This window comes from Ochlerotatus camptorhynchus, unplaced genomic scaffold (assembly GCF_037179485.1).
Source record: "Ochlerotatus camptorhynchus isolate MF236.1 unplaced genomic scaffold, CSIRO-AGI_Acam_v1.1 ptg000153l, whole genome shotgun sequence".
Lineage (NCBI taxonomy): Eukaryota > Metazoa > Arthropoda > Insecta > Diptera > Culicidae > Ochlerotatus > Ochlerotatus camptorhynchus.
This window is the reverse complement of record NW_027040643.1, coordinates 1-21,773: the sequence shown is the minus strand read 5'-3', so window position 1 is coordinate 21,773 and position 21,773 is coordinate 1.

The window sequence follows — 21,773 nt, the reverse complement described above, 5'->3', positions numbered from 1 at the left end:
ATACAAACTCAATCCTCTAGCTGGTTCTCCAAATCAACACTCAACACTATTTCCCTCCCATATTTCTTGCCGTGGCTTCCCTTAATTTTTGCGTGAAGTGCCGTTTTCGGAATATTGTACCTTTTCTGTGCCTGATACGCGGTATGTGATTTATTTCTTACTAAAAGAACAGCCTCTTGAAGATTTTCGACCGTATAACTCTTTTCTTTAGCCATTTTTTCAATCGAAGAAACTGATCACTCGTCCAAAACGAAATCGAATTTCAAATCAGCTGCGCATGAAGGATGTAGACAAACCGAAGTGCACCTAGCGGCCGTCTTAGGAAACACATAGGTCGAACCATCATCATGCGTAGGTCCAACCATGATCATATTTATCTATTCGAATTTCGTCAATTATTCAAACATTTTAGTGAAAGCAATGGATAAATGGCGTACTAACGTGTTGTTTACACCTTGAAGCAGTATTTTACTGCATGAAAATAAAAATAAATGTAAAAAATATTCCTTTTTTGTGTGTTTGAAAGTAAGGCATAATGACGAGCTAATGCGTGGAAAGTGAACTGTTTTGAAAACACATTGAAACTCTATTGTTTTGAAGTTTTTTCAATAAAACACTCATGCAAATTGAAGAAAATGTGTTTTCTATGATAGTAAAGTGATCTTTGAAAAAAAAATTAGCGAAGATTGACTAAACAAGCGATTGAAAAAATAGGTCCAACTATCATCAGTTTTTGGATAGGTCCAACCAGAATCAATTACCCTAGTGCAATATTACTCAGGAGTGCTTGAGTGCGTCCGAATCCGTGTTCTACAAATACAGCCATTCCATACCAAAACGATAGAGTGGTTCTCAGAATTTCGTAACAATTGATAGTTTTGTTCCTTCCTCGAAAAATATTAGCCCCGTATTTTTTTATTTTCTCATAAGGGTGACCATTTCCATGTTAGGGTGGACCAAAAAATCGATTTTTTTCTTTTTTTTTTTCCAAAAATGGCATTTTTTTTTAAAACACAACTTTTGAACCATTGAACCGATTTGAATAATCAAAATATCAAATGAAAGGTTATTAAAAATTATTTTCAAAAAAAAATATTAAAAAAAAAATATTTTATTTGAATTCCTATGATAAATATAAAAATAAATATTAAAATATAAAATATATTTTATTTGAATTCCTATGCTACGAATCACTGTAGTAATTATTATTTACAGATAACCCAAAAGCAATCAATAAATTTGATTTAAGTTTCTTTGAATGTCATGGTAGTCGAGGATCAGAAATTGAAATAAGTAAGTAATGTAACCAAATGTATCAAGATGTTGTGAAGAAAAGCCTAAATTTTCAAAAATAGATATAAAAACGAGTTACGCCCATTGTCTACAAACCATAAAAACCATAAAAAAAAAACAATATAATCAATGTTCTTCTATACAAAACTCCAATTTTCATTTTTTTTTTATACTTTTTCTATTTCTATCCTAATGGTTATCCTAATGAGAAAATAAAAAAAAATACGGGTCTAATATGTTTCGATAAGGAACAAAACTACCAATTGTTACGAAATTCTGAGAACCATTCTATCGTTTTGCTATGGAATGGCTGAATACTTCTTGGAAGTAAAATAAGCGATTATTGAGAAATTGTGCAACAGTGAAAATGTGCTCCGTCTCCAAATATGACTGCAAAATATATGCGTAATTAACCATTTGGTCAAGCTTCTGCATTAATTTTCCATCCGATGCCACTGCTGTTGTTTTCGGTGTCATCTATCGGAAATTACGCATAATCTGTATTCCGTTAATTGTTCACAGAGGACAGTGCAGTGCAAAACATGTCTGGCACCTCTATATATGCATTTAGATTAACATCCGAAGTCCGTCCTTTTTTACATGCTCTGCACAAAATATACTTCCACTGCTCCACAGCTCACATGGTTTCGTAAAATCTCAAATTTAATAAAGCATGCAATGCATTTAGAAAAAAAAAAGAATACAAAAATCACATGTTTCCTAAAACGGGAAGGCTCTGTTCACTCGAAATGTAGCTTGCATTTGTGCCATGATGAAGTGTTATACAACGCTACACAATGTAATTCAATTAAATCTCTGTGAATGCGAAAATCCACTAATAAAATTCTGCTGAATTTTGCAAAATCTACAAGCCATCCTTTACAGGAATTCACAAATTGTTTCTGATCCTGCAAAGCGAGGCAGCAATAATCTAATTTGTCAAGCCCAGCTATTTCATTATTTGTCAAACTGATTTAATTTTCACATATAATGCCTATCTAGAAAAAAAGTAACGTCCTACTTCATAATTTGTAACTCTTCCGAGATCCAGCCTCTTGAATTCAAGCGAATTTTAATTCGACATTGCGAGCTTTATGTTTTGCTCATTAAAAAAAAATCACCCCGTGAACAACGCTCAAGCGCAATCACCAACTCAGGGAAAGCGATGGCACCTAACACAGCAAGAACACAGATTCACTCTAATGGATTAACGACACCATTAGCGGGATATGTTCCAATACACCTACAAATGGAGGCGGAAGACCCGGATCTTGGCGCTAGGGTGAATCTCCCTGCGGTTGTAAATACCTTCGTACGCATTTCAAAGATGGTATTTCATGGATGCTGGTTGAAAATGTTTTCTGCATTTCGTGGTACTGCTCCCCTCCGGGCTGGAAATGTGCTTCGCAATACAGTAGGAGCACTTTGCTACAATAACACACACACAAGACTGGGCTACGAGCTTCAGGGCATAAGGATGTTATTTAAAGGGTTTTGATGTTGCCTTCAACCTACATAGCGACCTACCGAGAATCACAGTAGGTAAGCTGGGAAATTGTGCCACGTAGCTAATCAGGTTTTCAGTAGATTAAGGACGATCGGTAATCGATTGGTTAATGCTCCTCTTGTTTGTCCTTCGGAGAAAAGTGCCTTGGCAGCATGCTTGGCATACACAGTTTTGGTCACGAACTGCTCATTTGCTAATAACTTTGCAAACAGCTGAAGAAATATATTTTTTTTTTGAAGCAGTAGATAGAATAGAGTTTAAGATTGTTATAGATACGAAAAGAAAAGTAGATTTTAATGCTAGTAATAAACTATATTTGTTTTAGCGTTGTAAAAATGAAGTGACAAACGCTCGCTGCACATCTCGGATTTTAATTATCAAAATTCATTTGTGTTCATTCAAATGTTAAGATTTACCTATGATCCTAATCTATCAATTACTTTCAAGAAAAACAAATTTCAACAACTGAGAGCAAAGTTATTAACAAATGAGCAGTTGGTGTGTACAACAGTGCATGCCAAGCATGCTTGGCAGATTTATCCCTCCCGGGAAAATGTCCGGTGGCGGTAATGGATTAATACTAAGCAGAAAGGAGTGGAAAATATGCGCTCCTCTATTGTTTGCTTTTGATCATAATTCAATTAGGGGACCAGCATAAAATCACAGACAAACAGACGTAGTTCTTTTTAAAAAATCCTTCAAATTATCGTTACGTAATTCACTAACGACATCTCACGAGCAATTTGCGGAAAAAAAAACTAGCTTTCTAAGCCTCAAACAATGTTGCTTACAAACGTCAAAGTGATCCGGTGTCAGCGCTGCAGTGAGGGATTCGTAAAACTAACCATATTAACGTATTAAATTGAAACGTTGGGAGTAGAGAGAAGATATACCGTTTAACACATTAAAAGACTGCAATCTCTTCCGCTCTAGATGGGTCTTCTTTGAGATCCCTTAGTATTTTTTTCTAGAATTCTAGGAAGATCTTAAAGTTTTAATAATTTCCCAGAAGTTGTCGAAACATCTTTAAAACATATCTAATTTACCTGAAATTAATAAAATTGTCCTGCTTTCTGATCATCCCTGAAGTACTCAGAACTTCCCTATAATTCTTGCAATCTTCCGGAAGCTCTTGGTACTGCCCTGGACTTAATTGAATTGTCCTAGAAATCCTTGAACTTCCTTGAACATCTTTGAACTTCAGTGAGGTTCTCAAAATTTTCTGCTTTTTTTTTAATAATTCGTTTATTTTTCCAGGCTCATTTGCTGTAGCTTTGCGGAGCCGATATTCATTGTTTAGACAACAAAATTACTTAAAACTAACGTTAGTAAAGCGGGGGCCGATTACTCGCGGCTATCTCGAGGTTAGGGGTAACAAATTGTAACAAATGGATGGCAGGGTAGGGATTGTGAACACAAGGTTTGGAGAGCAATGTGCTCTTGATCTCGAACTAGGCGACACTCTGATGAAAAAGACAAACATGGGGGTACACCGATGGGCAGCTAACAACTTGGGAGAACACAAGATGACACCAACTACTAAATCCTCAAATCTATCCGTTTTAAAAACACATAAATTAAATTCAAATAGTCAAGGTCTCGGCTCGCCAAGACATCTCTAACGGGTATCGCGGGTTGTTTTCCTCGGGCCCTGAGGAATGTGGATAACTCAGATCTGGCAACACGGTGTAAGGTACATGACCAAACAACATGCTCGATATCGTGATAACCACTGCCACACGCACATAAATTGCTGCCTGAGAGCCCAATTCGATAGAAATGCGAGTCTAACGAGCAGTGATTGGACATAAGCCTTGATATAACGCGTATAAAGTCGCGGCTCATGTCCAACCCTTTGAACCATGGTTTGTTCGACACCTGTGGGAGAATAGAATGTAACCATCTTCTTAATTCACCATCATTCCATTTTTGTTGCCAACTGACGAGGACTTGCTGACGAGCAATGGAGAAAAATTCGTTGAAGGCGATTTGTCGCTCAAAAATATCGCCTTCCATAGCGCCCACCTTAGCCAATGAGTCCGCTTTCTCATTACCCGGAATTGAGCAATGAGATGGGACCTAAGCTAAGGTGATAGTATAGGAGTAGTTAGATAAAGCACTCAGTTTAGATCGTATTTCAGGTAGGAAATACTAGGAATGCTTCATCGGCCTCATTGAACGAATAGCCTCCAATGAGCTAAGACTATCCGTAAAAATATGTTCATCAATGTTCATCAAGGCAACCATCAATGTCTTTTACATAAAAATTATAAAGAAGGGGGCTTAAACATGAGGCCTGGGGGAGACCCATGTAACTAATTCGTGAAGTTGTCGAGTTTCCATGAGAAAAGCTCATATATTTCTCAGACAACAAGTTGCTCAAATAGTTGTTCATAATTGGTGAAAGCCCACTATCGTGGAGTTTATCCGAAAGGACATCGATACAAACAGAATCAAAAGCCCCCTTAATGTCCAAGAAAACTGAACCCATTTGCTGTTTTTGCGCATAGGCCAGTTGAATTTCAGTTGAAATCAACGCAAGACAGTCGCTCGTTCCTTTGCCTCTCCGAAATCCAAATTGCGTATCTTAAAATAAACCATTCGACTCGACCCATTGGTCTAGACGAAAAAGAATCATTTTCTCCAACAATTTCCGTATACAGGACAGCATCGCGATGGGACGGTACGAGTTATAATCCGACGCGGGTTTACCGGGTTTTCGAATGGCGATAACTTTTACTTGCCTCCAGTCATCCGGAACAATGTTGTGCTCCAGAAATTGATTGAATAAGTTCAACAAGCGTCTCTTCGCGACGTCTGGGAGATTTTTGAGCAAGTTAAACTTGATTCTATCCATTCCTGGAGCTGAGATACATGATAGAAGAGCAAGTGAGAATTCCACCATCGAAAACGGGGAATCTATTTCGTTACTACCCGACGGACGATCACGAACGTTGGTTTGAACCGACACCGAATCCGGGCAAACTTTCCGCGCGAAGCTGAATATCCAACTGTCTGAGTACTCCTTGTCTTCGTTGACCGGTGATGACGCGTTTCGCATTCTCCTACCGACATTCCAGAGTGTTCTCATGGAAGTCTCTCGCGACAAACCATCGACGAACCGACGCCAGTAACCGCGTTTTTTGGCTTTAATCAAGCTCTTAAAAGTTTTCTCGAGGTCGGTGTACCGCTCGAAATCCCCGACCTTACCGTGTCTGCGGAAGCGTTTAAACGCGGCGGACTTCTCGCTGTTTGCGTCGGTGCAATCCTTATCGCACCACGGAGTGAGAGGTCGTTTGCGAACGGAACCACCCGGAACGCGTTTCGTCTGTGCTTGAAGAGCGCAGTCAACGATAAGTCGCGATAAAAAGGAGTACTCGTCCAGCGGAGGGAGTATCTCAACCGAATCAGTACCACCGAGAACAGCGGATGCAAATTTTTGCCAGTCGATGTTTTTCGTGAGGTCGTACGCGATGTCAACCGAGCGAGTGGAAGATGAACCATTGGTAATAGAAATTTTGATTGGCAAGTGGTCACTACCGTAGGGATCTTGAATTACTTTTCACGAGCAATCCAACGATAGTGAACTCGAATTGAGGGAGAGGTCTAATCTACTTTCTCTTACTGGAGGTTTGGCCACTCGTGTTACTTCCCCAGTGTTTAGAATTGTCATATTGAAGTTATCGCAAAGGTCGTATATCAGGGTTGAGCGGTTGTCACCGTACAGTTCCCCCCAGCCTGTACCGTGGGAATTAAAATCTCCTAAGATCAACCGAGGCTCAGATAAAGCTGAGCAGATATCTAAGAGACCTTGGCGAGAAATCGCAGTTCTTGAAGGAAGGTATACTGAGGCAATACTGAGGCTTTTACCTCGAATATTTACCTGACATGCGACAACTTCAATGCCTGTCACGGAAGGCAGATCGATTCTATGAAAGGAATGGAGCTTATTAATCCCGAGAAGCACCCCTCCATACGAATCTGCTCGATCAAGGCGAATAATGTTAAAATCGTGGAAACGGAGATCGGTGTCAGAAGAAAGCCATGTTTCACAAAGAGCAAATGCATCACAAAGTGAGTTGTGAACTAAAAATTTGAATGTGTCAAGTTTCGGTATAAGACTTCTACAGTTCCACTGAAGAACAGAGATCATATCCCCGACCTCATTCGGAAAATTATCCATCAGAGGATATGATCGATGCAAGGAAGAACCACCTAGAAGCTAGTTGCTTCAAAAGAGTTTTCACAAATGGAAGCACTAAATTAATAATGTTCCGAGTTGAGTCAGAGACGTTGAATATATTGAAGATGCTCTCCACAATTCCAGAAAACGTGAACATGGCATCATGTTCTTGCTGATTATTCAGCTGTTTTTCTGGCTGAAAAACTGGGATATCTGGGGTTTTAGATGATCCCGGAAGTGGCGGAAAGTCCTTGTTAAAATTACAAGATTTAAATCCCGGTGGTGGGGGTTTCGGTACATTTCCGCTACCTCTTAAATTTGTCAAGGTAGCTTGAGAGTCTATACGAGATGTCTTACGGGGATTTTGAGTGACGTTTTTTCTTAATCGCTTTCTCGTGTTGCCTTTAAAGACAAAGGGACTACCTTCACCAACCTCTGAGTCACAGCCCTGATCATCATCTGGCAAAATGGAGAATGTGTTTTTGGTTTTTGGGGTGGTTTGGGAAGATGAAGCGGTGTTTTTTAAGAGTTCTGCAAGTGACCTGTTGGAGTGAGCTTGCAAAGACCGCTTAAGTTTTTCTCCCTGCTGTTTGTACTTCGGGCAATCAACCAAAGCATGCAGAGTATCCTTGCAGTAAACACATTTTGCGGTAGCCCGGCAAGGACCATCTGCATGCAGCTCGTCACATTGATCGCAGCTCGGTTTGTTGGAGCAGAAATCAGCGGTGTGACCAAGTTGCCTGCATTTTGAGCAGTTCATTACCCGCGGTACAAACAAGCGTACAGGCAGCTCATAGGCAACAATCCGGCTTGCCTGCTTCGGGTCATCAACGGTAACGCGCAGTTTGTTTGGCGTCACCTTAAAGATATCGGTTACGGCCGAAAAATGTTTTGTCAGATCCTTCGAAATCCGAGAAATATTCAAAGGTTTTTGTTTGGGCCGAAAAAAACAACCCACGGACCTTTTGAGCCGCTTGGGTAAGCTTTATGGCGGGGGGTCGCAGAAATTTTTAAGGGAACGGTTGGAGTAGGGGGAACAGGTGGACGAGGGGGCAATGGTGGAGAAGGGGGGGCAGGGGGTGCAGGAGGCTGTTGTTTAGACGTCACCTTTGGGTAAGCACCAGTGCTCGTTTTGGGGTCCGAAGTAGAGTCCCCTGAGGTATCCATTTTCTCTTCAGTGAGAAGCAGATTTTCGAATGATGAAGATTTAACAGACACATCATCGGAGATATCTGCTAGCAAAATACCCCCGCCATCATTGGTTTCATCCATTGCGGGGCCTTAAGTACCTCCGCAACAGATTTCGACATAAACAAGAAAAAAAAATATGCGTGAAGAAAACAAAAAAATAAAAAAAATAAAATAATAATAATAAAAAACAATTTACGAACAAAAAAACTTATCCAGAAAGTATAACGGTAAAAATAATACTTAATCCAACAAGCAAAAAAAATGTTCCAAGAAAGTTAATCAACACTATAGGGAGATTAATCAGACTGCAAAAAAAAACAGCATGTGAAAAAAAAGGAAAAAAAAAATAAAAACTTTTTCAGGAAAAAAAAAGTGTCAGAAAAGTTAATCAACACTATAAGGAGATTAATCAGATTGCAAAAAAAAAATCGCAAGTGAAAAAGAAAAAGAAAAAAAAGAAAACTTTTTCAGGAATAAACAACAAAAGGTGTCAGAAAAGTTAATCAACGCTGTATGGATATTAATCAGGTTGCGGAGAACGGAAGATAACCGTTTGTTACTTAGCTCTCCACACAAGCGCACGGAGTGTGGCTGATGACGATGATCTACTGATGTGAGGATGATGGTGATGATCGTTCTATTGTTGCCCTCGAGTGTTTGCAACAAAGCACCGGCTGGCTCGCCGGCTGGTGAACTCGATGACCTTGATGTTGCAGTGGCGTGATGTGATGAAATTTGTTGGCTAAAGATGAACAGCTCATCTGCCGGTCTCGGCTGGAAATGACTGCTTCCTTTCTCGAACGGTTGTGCGGCAGATGCAATTCCGCGATGCTCACTACACTTTTGTATACTACAACACCACTCAGTATGAAAGCGGATTGAAAAAAAAAAACTCAATAGGGGAAAAAAAACTAGTAGGTTCTGATAACGGAGTGAAAGCTACACTAGACCAAAACAGTCGAACGTTCGATGCGGAATCAAAAATTTTCTGCTGAACATATCTAAACATCTCTGAAGTTCTCTAGATTTCTTGAAAATTTGAAAACCTCTCTAAATTTTCCGTTATTTTCCTCCTGAAATTATTGGAACTATTATGATCTTCCCTGAGGTTCTTCCGATTCTTGAAACTACTCTGAAGCTGACGACACTTCATAAATGTGCTCTTGAATTTTCTTAATGTTCATAAAATTTCCTGGACTTCACGGAGTTTCCCGCAAGTTCTTGGATCTTCTCTGGCGTTTTCTGAACATCTCTAAAGTTCTCTGAACTTCTATGGGTTACTCGAAGATATCCTTACATTACTTAACTACCCTGAAGTTCAACCATGTGTTCAACCCTAACATTTCCGGAAATTTCCGGAACCAGCCATTCTCTGCAATAAAAATTAAAACATGAATGCAGTTCTTAAGAGCCACGCATATTGCATCGTTTCGTGATCCGTTGCGGAAACGTGACAGCCAAATCAAGTTTCTAACTGTTAGATTTCCCACAAAGGGTCACCAACGGATGCTATGTGCATGAACCTTAATCCTACACAGCTAAAAAGTAGAAGGGTCTGTGCCTAGGGGCACGAACGGAAGCTTGACGTAGGACCGCTAGTGGACGGAATAAATGTGAAGAGCATTAAGTTCTTTTAATTGATCAAATATCTATTATCTCAACTCTTTCCGTTTTTGAATTGTAGGGGTACCAAATTTGTAGTAATCTTTTTCAAAATCAATCAAAATCACTTGCACCCCTGCTTCCAAGTTTGTGTGGTCGTTGGGGGCTTGTGGTTATGAATATGGACAAATAAGCACAGATACATTCTATTCCAACTCTTTACTGATGTAAGCTTGATGGCCCTGAAAAAGGCCGTTTTATTGAAGAGGACATCCATGGCCACTTACGCTTGGCGTGTTTAGTGTAGGTGACAGCATCACGGACCTCATTTTCCACGAACACCTTCAGCACACCTCGTAGATCAGACCGGAGATACGTCAGACACTGCCACGGCGAGCCAGACGACGGATGGTGGTTATCTCGAAGAATTTGCGATGACGATTGGTACCTCCTTTGCCACGACCAGTCAATTGTTGCTTGTTGGTTATAGAAAAGTGGACTAGCCACCTTCCTACTGCTGCTATTGCTGACCACGCCGTCCGAAGCGAAAATGAGCTGATACCAGACAGCAGCGCTGCTTTATATCTTTTTAGGTTAAAGCAGAATGATGTGCAACCAAGTGGTATAAAAGCTACAAAGACTCCTCCCATTATGAGTAGTTTGCTATCAAGTAGCGACACTGGCTATTTTCTTTTTGCGTACACGGCGAATGAGAACGACCCAAATTTGAGTTTAGTTCACTCATAATCGCCAAAAGTGTAGGAACTCAGCGATGAGTAAATTTTTCTCATGATTTCCTGTGGAAAACCTAAAAAGTCTGCCAGAAAATGAGGAAATTGACGAAAATTTTATTCAGTCTTGGAGTACCAATAGACTGAGTGAATCCAACCTTTACTTTTCTCAAATTCGGGAATTTTTCCCTGGAAAATCCTGGAAAAACCTGGGAAAACATGAGGCAAATTTATTCATCGCTGAGTTCCTGCACTTTATTTCTTATTTCTGAGATAACTAAACTCAAATTTGGGTCGTTCTCATTCGCCGTGATAGATATCGGTGCCGGTGGTTAGCATGATTACCTCTCACCCCAGCAGGCCTGGGCCCAATCTCAGTCGGCGCCACCGGCATGTTCTAAGGCATAACATCTCTGGGAGCTGCCTCCCTGGCGTCGGTAGCATTGGAGCTCAGTACGGAAAACAAATATCGCGTCACTTTTCAATAGGTCCTATCTATTGATCGATTCTCTTCATTGACACTCGTAAATAACTCGGCTTCACAAATCTAGATCAACAATAGAAAAGAGCCCATCAGCATTTGTAAACAAACCGTTCCAAAGCCCTTTACTCACAAAGCGAAGGCCACCCATTAGATGCTAGATTGTTGCTCCTTCCATCTAAATATCCGGCCGTGGCGATTCAAAGTTGATCAAGGTTGATCAAAATAATTTGTATCCCTGCTTCCAGTTTGATTACATGAGCATTTTGTGTGGTCGGTGGTTCTGAATATGGACAAACAGGCAGATGAATTCTATTCCTACTCTTTACTGTAATAAGCTTGGTGGCACTGAAAAGAACCGTTTTGTTTCCAATGTTGGTGATGATTTAACCTCCGAAGCCAAACAGAGTGCGTCTCTGTCACTTCAAAAACGTAGATGACATCCATGGCCGCTTACGCTTGGCGTGTTTAGTGTAGCTGACAGCATCACGGATCTCATTTTTCAGGAACACCTTCAGCACACCTCGTAAATCAAACCGGAGATACGTCAGATACCGCCACGGCGAGCCTGGGGTGCTGGGGAAGCAGCATATGCACGTAGGTAATTGGTGGATTTGTTAGTTAATTCGACGCTTTTGGACAATGATGGACATTTACCAGTTTTTCAATAGTTTCTTGTTGAAAATCAACATTCAAAAGCATTGTTATCAATGCGTAGCCATATTTCTGATCGATTGGTGATAAAATTATTGAAATTGGACCAGGGGCAGCTGAGTTATTAACGTTCAAAATCTTTCTTAATTTGTTACATGTTCCATTTTCGGTTTTCACAAAGTGTACCCCCATATAGAAATCAAAGACGTAGTCCTACGTCAAAAAAAGTAGTGTAAATTTCCGTTACTATGATACACATAAATGGAGTGTCATAAATCATACAAATATACATTATAAATCGTGTAAATTTATGAGACATGTCATGCAATATTCCATATATTGTATGCAACTTTCCACCTTTGTTTGCAACATTTCTTGCAAGCTGCTGGTTTACGTGAAAAGGAAGTTTAAATGCATGAATGTTTGCATCCATGGATGTTTACATCACCAGTAAAATTCAGATTTTTTTAGTGTGTACTTCTCCATGTCTACATGCTTTTTCTCCAGATCCCAATTTTCAAAAGGCGTTGTGAAGAATTGTTACTACAGCCATCGTGATAAAAACAAATGTTTTAAAAAAATTCGTCAATTTTAAAGAAAAATATAAATGTATCCTAGTAGCCTGTAAAAACAAAATCCAAACATTTCAGATGCGAAACCTTTAGGAAAAAAATAGAAAAGTTCAGGAATGTTTCAAGAACTTCAGGAAAGTCCAGAGCTTTGGGTAAGTTTAAAAATCACTACAGGTAAGTATTTGTACTCATCCAGTTCCCGAATTAATTTTATAACTTCACGCCGAACCCTTCATTCTAGTACTACAAGTGAGTGATAACAAACGTAGTAGTACAAACCGGTGGAAACTAACGTCCCAAGTACATCTATAAGCGTACCCCATTCTAGTCGAAGTTCTAGTACTACACTATATTTGTTTTGATTCACTATGAAAGTTTGACAGATAAAATGAGGGGTTCGTGGATTTTCCTATATTTCGAGGGGTGGATCGATTAGCTTGGGACCGAAGATAGTACCAGAGCTTAGCCAAAAAGTTGAGCACGTTTCTCCGGGACCTTCTGGTCTTAAAGTTACCTCTATGGTAGTTGGGTTAAATACCCCATTTCCGGCCTATTAAGCATAACACGCATTTAGTCTTTCTTAATCTAGATCAGTTTACCACCAAACGGAATGTTATTATTACTGATGGCTTCCAAATTTATTTGCCTTTCCGTACGTACCATAAGATTTGAAAACGAGAAACCAATCATTGAGATATTGTCAAAACTCCAACACTGCTTCTTGACGCCAAACTCGGCCTACGGATTTTAAACTCGGCCTAACGCATTGAAACGCAATTGAAACGCCAATGAATTCACTTCGGCCTATAGTATGAAGATAAAAATTGATTCGGTCGGAGCGCTTCTTTTGTTTTTGGGAATAATGGGTGCAAACTTTCATACCACGCGTTCTCATTGACTTCGTTCGGTAGCTTATTAACTAAAGTATCGTACCAAATGCATAATTGACTTGTTAACTCTGAAATCATGGATTTATTTGAAGTTTTCTGCTTGATAGGCCCAAAATAGGCGACTAGGCCGAAGTAGTGCTCTACCCTCCTGGTAATAAGTAGGAAAAAAGTGAAGTACGTCAGTAGTTTTGTGAGGCATAAAATCTCGTATCACGTCTTCCTTCCAAAGGGAAGTAAAACCATTGCTCCCCGGTTCATAAGTTGATGGGTCGATAGTTAGGATCCAGGTGTGGGAGCTACCTCCCTGGCGTCGGTAGCATTGGTACTCAGTACGGAAAACAAGATCGACGGAAAACAAACCAAGGAAAAAAAGAGAAAAAAAAGTAGTAGTAGCAAATTATGTTTCGAGGTAATTGAATTATTAGTAATAAATCATTCCAAATAGAACTATCGAAGAATCCTGTACTTAATTGTAACCCAACCCCATTTGAAAATAAATATATCAAAATCCAAATTCTAAAGCTTTTCCTTCTACAAGAAGAAGTGACTCCTAGTGGCGGTTAATCGAAAATCATTCCAAGGTCTGTGCGAGAAATCAAATCAGCTCACAACCCCGCTCGAATTTCCCACCGCTTCAAATTTGAACGGCAATCACGAGCCTACCTCAACGGTAAGTTTTGAGAACTACAGTGCAATTTGATAAAATTCAGTAAAATCTCGATGTAGAGCTCCAGGACAGTTCTATTACTTCAAGAAAATTTCAGGAACTCTACAGAAGATTCAAGAACTTCATGGAAATTCAGATAGCTTCAGGTATGTTTTAAGATTTTGAGAAATGACCAGAGAACTTTGGAACACTTCTGAAAACTTCAGAGTAGTTCCACTAACATCAGATGTACTATGGGAACTTTATAGATGTTCTACGAACGAAGGAGATAAAGATCATTAAAATTCAAAGAAGTTAAGATATCGTAAGGAAAGTTACGTGAATATCAGGGCAGTTCTTAGAGCTTCAGGGCAGTTCCATGACCATCATTAACATTAGGGAACTTTCAAGAAACTCAAAACAATTTGAGAACCATCTGACAGTTCTATTTACAGTTCAGGAAAAATATTGGGAAGTTTTGAGTACTAAAGAAGTTTTGAGTATTTTATGGGAGAGCCCAGAACATCAAAGAAGCTCCAAAAACTTCAGAGTAGTTTCAAGAATTCCACATGAATGTGAATTTCAGAAAATTTGTGGGAACTTCATGTAAGTTCCAAGAACTGCAGGAAAGATAAGGGAACTTCAGTGCAGTTCTATTCACGAAAATTTGAAGAATTTTAATTAAGTTCCTAAAAATGTTAGGAAGTTCTAAGAAATTCGGAGAAAAGATCCCAGAATTTCTGGAAAACTTAAGAGCTCTTTTAAGAAGCTTCAAGAACTTCAGGAAAACTGTAGCAACTTGAAAAAGTTCTGATAACTTCAGGGATATTCGGAGAAGTTCCAAGAAGTAAATAAAGGTGCAAATATGTGTAGATAACTTCAGGAAAATTGTTAAAACTTGAATGGAGTTCCAAGAAGTCCAAGAAAGCTAGGTCTTCAGGAAAGCTCAGAGGCAGTTCAAATAACTTCAAGAATATTCCAATAATTCTTGGAAAGTCTATACTTTTACAAGTTTAACTATCTTTTTTTTTTCCTTAATTTGTTTTTCGTCGATCTTGTTTTCCGTACTGAATACCGACGCCAGGGAGGTAGTTTCCACACCGGGACCCTACCTATCGACCCAACAACTCATGAACCAGGTACCAACGGTTTTACTTTCCTTCCGAAGCAAGACGTAATCAGAGATGTTATGCCTCATGGTTTAATTATCTGTAAGGGCAAGTTAAAAAAAAACAGGAATTTCAGGAAAATGTTGTTAACCTTTAAGAAGCAGCGGGAATTTGAGGGAAGTCCGGTGTAATAATTGTTTGGTAATTTTCATTTACTACAGAGCTTCAGATAAGTACTTCAGTAGAATTTCGGGAAAGCTCTGAGATCAACAGAGAAGATTACAGGACTTTCAAATAAGATTCTGAGTAACTCAGGAAATTTCCGAAAACTTTAGCGAAATTCCGAGCGTTTTAGGAAAATTATGGGATATTTGAATAAGTTCAATACATCAGAAAAATGCGGAACGATTTAGGGGAAGTTCCGATAACTTCATGACAGTTTCAAGAACTTTATTAAAATTGTGGGTACATCAGCGATGCTCAAAAAACTTTAAGGCAGTCCCAAGTTTAGCGATTTATAGGCAGTCTTTTATCTTCAGGAAAGTTCCGAGTACTTCACGCAAGATCAAATAACACCAGAGAACTTTCATTAACTTCAGGAAAATTTAAAGGAATCATGGCAAATTCCGAAAACTTTAGGAAAATGAAAAGGAAGTACCATTAACATTAGGAAAATTGCAGGAACATTGAAGAAGTTCTGAGATCTTATTGACAATTGTGGGAACTTCAGAAAAGCATCAAAAATTTCAGGGACAGTCTAAGAACCCAACAAACAATTCAAGCTGTAGATTTGCCTTATACAACTAATAACGGGCTTATTCAGCCTTCAGCATACTCAAATGTTTGTTGGCAAGTTTAGCAAAGATGAGATTTTAAAAGATGCATGATTGAGGTGAGCTTCAAAGATGATTCGAAAACTTTAAGATAAATTCCGGGAGTTTCAGAGAAGATCAAATAACTTCTGTTCACGAGTTCTGATAAAATCAAGGAAGTATAGAGAACTTTTGGAAAGTTTAGAGAACTTCAGGCAGTTCCAGTTGCTTCAGGGAAGCATCGAAACCGTCAGTTAAAATGTCAAAACTTGCGGGGAAGCTTAAAGATCTTAAGAAATAAGTGCTGATAAATTAAGTGCAATTTGATGAACATTGAAAAAAAAACTCATGTACTGTGTACATTTTAAAACTGCATTGCCTATTTTGTTTAAACTTCAACTAAATAATGGGAACTTTAAAGAAGCTACGGAAGTGCATAGAATTTTAATGAAATTAAGAAAAGTTTAAGAAAGCTTGTGGACCATTTGGCAGCCCATACAACTTCAGTGATGTTAGAAAATTCTAGGGAAACTTTGAGATCTTCAGGAAAATTCCGAAAACTTCGAGAAAATTGCAATAACTCCAGAGAACTGATGATCATTATCAGGATTATACAGAAACATTTAATTGAAGTATGTATGGTGGGAACTTCAGGGAAGATCATTGAAGTTAATTTTTTTTTTTCAGAGCGATAGAAATAAGTCTTGAGAAGATGATATCAGTTTTCAGGAAGTCCAAGAAACTTTAGAGAAGCTAGAAAACGTCAGAAAAATTCCTGAATTTCACAGAACTTCAAAGAACTCCAAGGAAAAACAGAATCAAAGACTTCAGGAGAATCGTAAGTACTACATATAAATTCCGAGAACATCAGGGAAGGTCAAAGAACCTCAGAGCAATTCAGTTTAAAGATCTTAAGATCCGTTGAGAAGTTTTGATATCTTCAGAGAAGTTCAAAATATTTCAAAATGTTCCAAAAATTCGACAAAAATTACGGAAACTCAATGATGGTAAGGACATATGAGGAAGTTCAAAGAATATTAAGGCAGTCCCATTAGCATTTGGAAAACTGTGGGAGCATTTAAGAAATACAGAAGGCTTCAGGGAAGCCTAAATAATTCCAGGGAAGTAATAGAGAAGTTTAAGAAAATAAAGAGATCTTTATGAAAGTTACATGAGCTTATGGAAAGTTACGAGATCTTCAAGAACTTTAGGAATTTCTCTTAATATTCTCCAGATTTTCTCTTGGTTCTCTTGTATTCTATATGCCCACCAACCATCTTATTTCGGAATTCGCATGTGATTTGTTGTATAGTATGAAAAAAATATTGTCGCTTGCCGCCAATAAGGTGTAGTGGTAAGTGGTAAGCGTGATTACCTCTCACTCCAGCAGGCCTGGGTTCAATCCCAGTCAGCAACGCCGGGATGTTCTGAGGCATAACAACTCTGATCACGCCTTCCTTCGGAAGGGAAGTACAGCCGTTGGTCTCCGGTTCATGAGTAGATGGGTCTATAGGTAGGGTCCAGATGTGGGAGCTGCCTCCCTGGCGTCGGTAGCATTGGTGCGCAGCACGGAAAACAAAATCGACGGAAAACAAATCTAGGAAAATAAAATTAAACTAGCATAGTGGAATAGATCAATGGTAAACGTATTTTACGTCTCAGATGTCGATAGCCAACAAAACAAATTGATTGCATTTTTTGAATGGCAAATTTAGTATTTTAGTAGTTAGTTTCATGGCGAGCTGATTGCAAACAAATTTTACTTATATCGAAGTTTCAATAAGAAGGTTCGGAATTATTTGTGCATGTTATATATTCTTTTATTAATATTATTGATGCTCCTGACAGAAGGCGCTTGGAGTTGACGTAGGTTGAGGAAAAAATGGTGACCAGCTCTAAATTTAACATGCCAGCACTAATCGAAACTAGTTCTTCAATATCTTGAAACTACCCCAATATTCAAGACTTTCGCAAGACTGCCCGCAAGATTTTTTTTTTGAATTACCGGAAGTCAATTGAAATTAAAGGAACTTCAACCTTAATCAAGTTCCCGTAATTTTCGTGAAATGCTCAAAACTTCTTTGAAGCTAACGAAACATTCCCTGAAATGTCTTGTTTTATCTGAACTTCCCTACACTTCCCTACAGTTTTTACAACTACCTTAAAGGTCCTATAATGTTGCTGAAATATTCGGAAGAATCCAAAAATTCTTGGAATATCCTATATTTCTTTGAATCTGAAGTTCCCAATTTTTTATTATGTTTTCGAGAATCCTATGAACATCACAGAACTGCTTTTAAGATTTTTTTTATTGAACTACCTTAGATATTCCTAGAGCTCACTGGAAATATAAGGACTTTCTTGAAATTTCTGGAACATCTTATGGGTTTTCCAAAATTTCCAGAAGATAATGCATCTCCGTTGAATATTTCGGGACTTACAGATCTAGACTTTCATGAAGCTACTGGAATTTCCCTGAAGTTCTTAATTCTTCATAAAAATTCCTGCAGTTTCCCTGACGCTATTGGAACCGCCTTAAACTTCCCTGAATTTCTCAAAATGTTTCAAAAGTTTTCGGAAATTCCCGCAGTTTGTTTATAAATCTTCCTTGAAATTCTCCGCATTTCCTTTCATTCCTCAGAACTTCTTTAAAATTCCCATTTTTGTGAAGTTAAAGGGGCTACCCTGAAGAGCTCTAATCGTACCTGAAGTTTAAGATATTCTCCAGATTATGTTCCTGTAATTGCCCTATACTTAATAGAACTGCCTTGAAGATCTCTCAACTTTCCTAAAGTTCTCTAAACTTCCGTGAGTATCTGGAATATCCTGTAAAGTATCCGATTTTTTTTTAACTTACTTCACCTTTCTTAAGTTATTTCGACTATCTTTCAATTCAAGGAAATTTTAAGGAAGGTTTTGAATAAAAATTTTAAAATAGCGTCCTTCGCATATAGTATGATTGTACTTGCCACACAATTATACTAATGTAAAAATGATACAGGCATCGAAAGCTCTAAATTAATAACTGTGGAAGTGCATCTAGAGTACTAAGTTGAAAGCACGCAATAAACTTATATGCAATTAGCAATAAGCTTGAAATGCGAAGAAAAAGAAGAAGGCATACTAGTACAAATTCGGGCTAGTGGACTATACCGAGAAGGAGCGGTTAAAGGACGAATATGAGAACAAACAGCGGGCGCTGCCGAAGGAAAAATAATTGGAAGAAGCAAGGCCTGCTGGGGTAAGAGGTAATCACGCTTACCACTACACCACCGGTGCCGTTATTTTGTATTTAAATCTTGTAAATGCTTAGGTTACCTTTTCATCGGGAATCACACTTAAATATCGATTGGCCCTTACCTGAAAAAAGAAAGAAAATTTATTTATTAGAAAATGGATCAGAAATTATATATAAATGCATAACAGCATGGTTTGGCGAGACTCGGTAGCTCAGTGGTTACCATTTCTGCTTACTGAACAGAAGATCAGGAGTTCAATTCCAAACCCGTCCCTTTTCTCACAATTGTTACTATATGCTATATTCTATCCCAATAGATTGAAACGAAAAACAAAAATCTGCTTTATGGGGTGTTTACACTTGTGCTATTTCACTAACGCTAATGGAGCTAGCTGCTAGAAAGAAAAGCTCACTAGCCCAATGTAAACAGGGCATCAGCGTCTACCAGCATGAAATAACAGGAGCAGCGGAAATTTGTGCTAGTTGGCGAGTAAACTAGCGCGAGAAAATCCGCACAGATGTAAACATCCCATTAAGGACACTATTGACGAACTCAATTTTCCATACAATTTGTTTTATCACTTCGCAATTTAACGGGCACACCTCTGGCAATCTATTCATTGGACAAAGATTATAATAAATCTACATGTCTGCTGCAGAGAAGCAAGCATCTCATTTAATTTTCAATTCTGCATGACTTCTGGATGGCGAGATCAGTGCCAGTGAAAAGGCAAAGTGGAGGAGGTATTCCATGAACCTTCACCTAAACCGAATGCATCACTAATTACCACAACAAATATCTATAAATAGCCCACTTCACTATCACGACTAACCTTCCCGTGGAAGCCATGGAGATGTAAAGGGTGTCCCACATCAAATTGTATCACGGAAAAAAAAATGCTGTAGAAAATAACTCATTTGGTTTTTTCTCTTGAAAATTTAGGTAGAAGTAGTTTAGAGTGTATTGTTTACACTGTATTTTTATCGCTGTCACCTAACTCAAAAAATTCCTGACGTCATCATCATGTGTCTCACACTTAATTTTGCGCTTATTGTGAAACACATCCATTTCATGTGTTAATCTTATGCTATGAATTATGCCTGAATTGTGACACACTTGGATTCTATGTGCCTCATTTGTTGATATCAATAGCTTTGCAATATTCTACTTTACCGACTCTAAAAATGAATCGACAAATATATAAACAAACTACCAGAGGCCAGAGCTTTCACATATCTATTTAATGGGTCTGATTTGGGATTTGATCGTGGACTGTTGGGGTGTGCTGCTGCCAGAGTCTTCGTTCGATCTCACTGTGCCACGGTTGTTCTCATATATGATAGGATAAAGTCACAAATATTGTTTTCTGTGTTTACCTTTCTGAGCATTGAAATGCAAAACACTTTGAATCCATCTGTTTTGAACAGCAGTGTGATTCAATGTGCAATACACTTGAATAGATAGTGAAAGATTTTCAACATTTCAAACACTAGAAATTAGCGTGTATAACACATTGAGCCAAGGTGAAATACACTTAAAGTAAATGTGATTTACATTTAAAAAATCAAGTGTTTAAACACTTCGATCAAACGTGTGGAATTTTTTGTGTGTGAAAAGTAACGTCGCGAATTGATTTTGCGCAAGCACCTGGAAAGTCCTCAACTCTCTCATCGGGACATCGGAAAACAACTTGGAATCGTGCAGTCAACGGTAAGTCGTGTGATTAAACGTTACTACGAAACTCTGAGCATTAGACTGATGCAAAATTTGACATTGTCGCTCCACAGTGCTTCAACGGTTCCAAATTGGGTCCTGCCTAGCCTCCCAAAATTTGAACTCATGGAAAAAAACCATTTCAAGTTTATATGGGAATTACTATGGAGCATTTCCAGCCCAAAACGCAAACCGGTTGGTCATGAGTGTTTCCGATTTGAATGAAACATTTCTCACGTGTTCGCTGCTACTAATGGTTGCATTTTTCATTTAAATATGATTTTTTCCTCCAGAGTAACTTTTGAAAAGGGCGTATAAAAAAATGGATTATTTTTTTTTCAAAAAATCATAACTTGAAAACTATTGATCTGATCAAAATGGCATATGGGAAGAAGTTTTAGGTAGTTAAATTATCTTTGCGAAAAAAATACACTGAAAGAAAAACTTAGTAAATTACTATTTAAAAAACGTAAAACGATGATTATCTCAAAACACCCCCCCTTCGATCTTTATAATTTTTTTTTTCAAGAAAACTGAAAAAATGCCCTAATATTTGGTGAAGAGTGTATACTGGTAACTTTCTTAAAAAAAAATTTATAATTTTTGAAATTTTTGTTGGTTTTTACAAGTTGGTGAAATTGCATATTTTTTAGTAAATTGTAATTTATTTGCATTTTACGCATAATTTTCAAAAACATTGCATATAGAAACTTTTTTCCTAAGTCCAGCCGTTCTCAAGTTAATGCAATTTAAAAAAATAATTAAAATAATTTTCTACATTTTGGGCCATTTTCAAATGTTAGTCGTGATGTCCAGCAACGAGATGTTTTTCCATGAATATATATTAAAAAACAGACAGTTCATTCTCAAATATGGTAGCTGTCAGACTTACCCGTTTCTATTTAGACGCAGCGGAAAAGAAACAAGTTTATAAGTAAATACTCTCAAATATACCCAAATAATCAACAAACCCACTCATGTGCCTTTTTTCTGTCCTCTATTAGTTGTATACCTGGATAGAATTGTGTATGTCATAACAGAGGCTCAAAACATAAACAGGTAAACAAATATGTTATTAAACCTGTAATTGAGATAAATTCTCTAGGTACTTCTCTGACGTATACCATATTGTGCCTTAAGAGCTCATCCC